The sequence below is a fragment of the Mastomys coucha genome, chromosome X (genome assembly GCF_008632895.1).
Source record: "Mastomys coucha isolate ucsf_1 chromosome X, UCSF_Mcou_1, whole genome shotgun sequence".
In the NCBI taxonomy this organism is placed as follows: domain Eukaryota; kingdom Metazoa; phylum Chordata; class Mammalia; order Rodentia; family Muridae; genus Mastomys; species Mastomys coucha.
The window spans coordinates 97,090,648-97,097,053 of NC_045030.1; positions in this window are offsets into that span (position 1 = coordinate 97,090,648).

Below are 6,406 nucleotides of genomic sequence, written 5' to 3' on the forward strand. Positions count from 1 at the left end.
TTTTGAATTGTGCATATATACAATTCATGTAGCATGTACTATGTGGTCTGATTTGTTGTATCGTTGACATGCTATTTTAAAAATAATTTCTGGGTTGTATTCTATTATATGAAAATAATGTGATTTGTATTTTTAATTCACTTATTGCAGACATTTGAGAAGAGCTTATCATAAACAGGTGCATTGAACATTCTTGTACAACAAAATGATGATATCCTGAAGCATACAATAAAGATCATTATATAGAGACAAATTGAAATCATACAGTTTATTTTTTCAACCACAGTGAATGCAAACTAGTAATCAGTAGCAGAAAAAAATTTAGGAAATCACATTTAGCACTTAAAAATTAAAATTATAATTTTAAATACTTCATGGATAAAAAAAAGTCTTACTGGCCCCCAGGTATGATTTTAAGTTATGACTTTTGTTGGATGTAGTTTTAAATCGCTACTGCCTTTTTTGTCCAGGACCACAGCCCAAGCTCTGGCCCCTCCCAGCTTTCCATTTTTTCCACCTTGTTTAGCTCCAGGGTTCCCTTTCTTCCCCCTTTGCTCCAGGAGGGATCATACCAAACAGTTACCACTGGAGACCCTTGAATCCGAGGATGAAAATGACTCATATCTCTTGCCTTGGAAAAGCATGCCCTTATCAATTTATTATCACCATATCTCCTCCTGCCCTAATCTTAGTGGCTTGTTCTACCTAGTACCTGCCAAACCTCTTTGGCCACCTGCCTGTAGCAGAGGCTGCAGGACCTAGCTGCCCCCTGCAGACCTTACATGGTTGCTTTGTCCTTTGTCCTTCAAAGCACAGCAGAAAAAGCCTCCAGGCCTTGTCTATTTACTGGAGGTGGTTTCTTCAGGTTCTTTCTCCCCACTATTGGGCATTTTGGCTAAGGTCATCCCCATTGAGTCCTGGGAACCTCTCACATGACAGGTCTCTGGGACTTTGTAGAGATTCCCCCTCTAATCCCCTGCAGCTTCACATTTTCCTTCATTCTCATAGCCCTCTGGGCTTCTTTCCTGTCTATCCCTCCATACCTAATCCTGCCTTGTTTTCCCCTCCCCTCACCTCTCCCACTCAGGTCCCTCCCTCCCTCTAACTCTCATGATTACTTTGTTCCCCCTTCTAAGTGGGGTTGAAGCATCCTCACTTGGGTTTTCCTTCTCGTTAAACTTCTCAGGGTTTGTGAGTTGTATCCTGTGTATTCTGTACTTCATTGGCTAATATCCACTTATCAGTGAGTACATACCACTCCTTTTGGGTCTGGGTTACATCATTCAGGATGATATTTTCTAGATTCATCCAATTGCCTGCAAAATTCATAATGTCATCATTTTTAATAGCAGAATAGTATTCCACTGTGTAAATAAACCATAGTTTCTGAATCCATTCTTCCATTGAGGGACATTTGAGTTGTTTCCAGCTTCTGGTTATTATGAATAAGGCTGCTATGAACATAATGGGGTATGTGTCTTTGTGGTATGGTGGAGCATCTTTTGGATGTGTGCCCAGGAGCAGTATAGATAGGTCATCAGGTAGAACTATTTCCAATTTTCTGAGGACTGCCAGATTGATTTCCAAAGTGGTTGTACCAGTTTAAAATCCCACCAACAATGGAAGAGTGTTCCTCTTTCTCTACATCCTTGCCAGCATCTGCTGTCACTTGAGTTTTGGATTTTAGCTATTCTGAGTGGTGTAAGGTGGAATCTCAGGGTCGTTTTGATTTGCATTTCCCTGATGACTAAGGATGTTGGACTTTGAACAGTTCTTTAAGTGCTTCTTGGCTATTCAAGATTCCTCAGTTGAGAATTCTCTGTTTCGTTCTGTACTCCAGTTTTAATAGGGTTATTTGGTTCTCTGGAGTCTAACTTCTTGAGTTCTTTATACGTTTTGGATATTAGGCCTTTATCAGATCAGAAAAATGTAAAAGAGGGAGGGGATTCCCTTTCAAAGTCTGAGGAAGATGACTCTTGGTACAGTGAGGAATTCTTCTGTCACTCTGGTCTTCTAGGAAGTGTAAGGATGCATTTAATGTATTCCTCTTTTTTTCTGGCTCCTTGACACATAGCTTACTAAGCTTACTAAGTTTTCTACCTGCTATTCCTGGTTTCCTGGTCTTAGAAATACTATGACTATATAGGAGAAGCCCAACAGACCTCTGTGACTTCTTCTCAAACCTAGATTAGCTTAGAGACCAAACACATCTCTCTTTAAGTGAGGAAAAAGTCAAATCATGACTGCTTGACATTCATAAATATGCATGAATGTTTTGACACTTGAGCAGAATGAGGGCTTTCAGGATCTGGCTCCTAAACATCATGGGAAAAGCCTCCCTTGAAAAGAAGTGTCCAGTGCAGCATTTGTAGTCTTGTAAAGGAATGAAGTACCTTAGAGTCACTGTAAAATTTATCTGGCTCTTGCCTTTGTACATCATATCCAAAGGATGGTGTTAAGATTCTTTACAAGTAGAGTCTCCACCAAGCCAAGAATTAAGCGCTGAGCCATTGATTATCCAAAGGAGTACACTTTATTTATCTTCAGGCAGTGCTTACTGCTCAAATTGAAAATATTTCAGTAGTTAATTGGTAAAGATATGCACATGGGTTTACAGTCTTGGTGGCCTTCCATTCTTTATCCTTATGCATGCTACTTCTTTCAACATTTTCTATAGGAAATATTCAAACTTCACCCCCACCTCAAAGTGAACAAATACAGACTTAGACAAAGACTCCAGATGTCTCAGGAGCTTGGGTGCTCTACCTAACCTTGGGAAAAGTTAGTGTCAACCTTATTGGGTCTGCAAATTGTTAATTGACTAATACTTTGGACTTCAGAACAACATGATTCTAAATTTCACCTTGGTCACTGTGAGAAAATGTGAGTGATATTTCACTGACAAGGACTAATACCTTTATCCTCTTTAGCTGCTGTGCATTCATCTATTAAAACCTTAGAACCAGTCAAGAATGAGTGGGTATTATGTGCTTGCCCAAAAAGCTGGATTCTTTCTATGCATTTTTGAGTTAAATCAGTTGTACTGGAGTTCCAGGGATGCTTGGTATTCTGGTTCATAGACAGGAGAAAAGCAAATGGAATGAGGCCCAATTGTAGTTTTAAATGCTGCATAAAAAATCTTTGCGTTAGAAACAAAGCAAGCAAGGAAAGGAATGTTAAAGTCAGGGATAAAGCTTTCCAGAGTATTCAGATCTAAAGTGAAGGGTCAAGTACAGGTGATTAAAGAAGTAACATTCTGCATATTTTAATCACTTCCTAAGTAATGTACCTCTGGATTATCCTTCCCACACTGTATATTTTGATGTTCACAAGTTGTTTTTACACCAAATGCTGACAGAATTACATAGCTTGACTTTGAAACATTCAGATTCTTAATTGGTGGTTAAGAGAACCCTCTTCAAGATAAGTAGAAAATGTTTCTCTGCCTCTAAATTTATAAAAGAGCTGTTATTCTGGGTCATAAAAAATGGTCCTTACAAATGTTATATTTAAAAATATGTCAACTTCAGAGCTTGTTGTTGCTACACTTTGTGAAAGTACATCCAATCTCTAAGGAAGTCCTTGGAGTTCTGAGTAACTGCCTGAGCAATTTGTTCAGGTTCATGATACTGAGACACATCTCATGAAATAATTTCCCAGGCCTCTTTGGATTTTATATGATGGAAGAATGAGAGACTAAATGTTTTCTTTTAAATTAATGTAAAACGAAATGGCAAAACTAGAATTCCCCTGCTTTGGCAGAAAGGACTTTAATATAATTTTGAAGCATAGTATTTGCAATTGGAATAAACAGTCTCCCAAGCAATTAAAAACGCTGACTTTCTGCTCCTCCCCATTCAACAGACAGTAGATATTTTTTGTTGTTTGTTTGTTGTTTGTTTTATTGTTCAGTGTCAGCCTCATCCCTGAGACAAGAGGGTAGAAAAGAAATAAGAAAGTGAACAAAGGACTTGAATAGATATATCATCAAAGAAAACACACAGGTGGTAAATTATCACAAAGTTGTTCAATATCACATATCATTAGGGAACTACAACTTAAAATAACAATGTAGTCACATTGCTGCTCTAATTGGCAGCATAAAACTGGGAGATCAGGGCCTAAAAAATGAGGGAAACTGAAGTTTTATGCAACAGCTAGCTACCTTTATCCAGAGCATTAGACAATTTATACACTGAGGTTAAGAAGAGTTACCTGAACAATCAGTCCCTCCATGTGCAGTCCTTGGTTAGTGGTTGAGTCCCTGGGAGCTCTGAGGGTGCTAGTTAGTTCATATTGTTGTTCCTCCTAAGGGGCTGCAAACCCTTCAGCTCCTTGGGTCCATTCTCTAACTCCATCATTGGGGACCCTGTACTCAGTTCAATGGATGGCTGTGAGTCTCTACATCTGTATTAGTCAGGTACTGTCAGAGCCTCTCAGGAGATAGCTATATTAGGCTGACTTGTCCTTCCTTCAGTCTCTGCTCCATAGTTAGTCTCTGGAAGCATGTGTATAGTAGAGGATTGCAAAGTCGATCATCAATGGGAGGAGAGGCCCTTGGCCCTGTGAAGGTTCTGTGCCCCAGTGTAGGGGAATGCCTGGACCAATAAGAGGAAGAGGGTGGGGTGGAAAGCATGGGGGGGGCACCAGGGGTTTGTTCTTGTTGTTTTTGTTTGTTTGTTTGTTTGTTTTTTGGAGGGGACAGTTGGAAAGGAGAAATACTATGACATGTAAATAAGGAAAATATCTAATAGAAAAAAAAGAAGAGTTACCTGATTATACAATCACAAGAACAAGCCATATGAGACAAAAACAGCACCTGAAGTAAATTCACTCCTATCTGTGATACCTTGGAAGGGCACAGAAGCACATTCCAAGAACGATTCTGTGTTTTGAAGACACTGAGGTCACAAGACTCTTGTTTTGTTTTCTTGGACTTTCCTCACAAGCACTCACAATTCTCACATGAGTCCTTAGACTGTGTTCTCACATGGTATCAGCATACAGTAATTTTAATGGCTCATATCCAAAGCATCAAGATCACCAAAGTCTTTAAGGAAATGAAACACTCACTGCAAAATGGGATGCTTTCATAATTTTCTAAAGAAACACATCAGTACAGGGGAAATTTCCTGAACAGAACACCAAGTGCTCAGGCTATAAGATCAATGATTGACAAATGGGACCTCATAAAACTAAAAAGCTTCTGTAAGGCAAAGGACACTGTCAATAGGACAAAAATGGCAACCTACAGACTGGGAAAAGATCTTCACCAAGAGTACATCCAATAGAGAGCTAATATCCAAAATATACAAAGAACTCAAGAAGTTAGACTCTAGAAAACCAAATAACTCAATTTAAAAAATAAGTTACAGAGCTAAGCAAAGAATTCTCAACTGAAGAATTTCGAGTGGCTGAGAAGGACTTAAAGAAGTGTTCAAAATCCTTTGCCATCAGGGAAATGCAATTCAAAATAACCCTGAGATTCCATCTTCAACCAATCAGAATGGCTAAGATTTTTCTCAGGTGACAACAGATGCTGGCAAGGATGTAGAAACAGAACACTTCTCCATTGCTGGTAGAATTGCATCACTTTGGAAATCAATCTGGTGATCCTCGGAAAATTGGACATAGTTCTACCTGAAGACCCAGCTATACCACTCCTGGGCATATATCCAAAAGATGCTCGAACATATAACAAGGACAATGTTCCACTATATTCAAGCAGTCTTATTTATAATAGTCAGAGGTTAGCAACAACCCAGATGTCCTTCAATGGAAGAATGGATACAGAAAATGTGGCTAATTTACACAATGGAATACTACTCAGCTATTAAAACCAATGACTTCATGAAAGTTGTAGGCAAATGGATGGAACTAGAAAATATCATTCTGAATGAGGTAACTGAGACCCAAAGGACATACCTGGTATGTACTTACTCATACGTAGATATTATCCCAAAAGCTCAGAATACTCACAATACAACTCACAGATCATATGAAGCTTAACAAGAAGAAAGGCCGAAGTGTGGATGCTTCAAATCCACCTAGAATGGGGGACAAAATAATCAGGGGAGGCAGAGGGAGCCAGAGACATAGATGGGAGAGGGGAGGAAGAGGAAAAAGGGGGGGGCAAGATCAGGAATGGGCAGAGACAAAAGAGAAGTCCAGAGGGCTAGGAGAATGAATAGAAATAAGTAGCAGTGGAAAGTGGGGAACTTGGAGAACCACTAGAAAGTCAGAGACACCAAGGGTAGGAGAGGCTAGGACCCAATGGGGATAACATTAGCTCAAATACCTAGCAGTGTGGAGATAGAACCTGAAGAGACCACCTCCAGTAAATAGACATGGCCCTCAGTAAAGGGATGGGGCCAGCCACCTATCTCAAAAATTTTAACCCAGAATT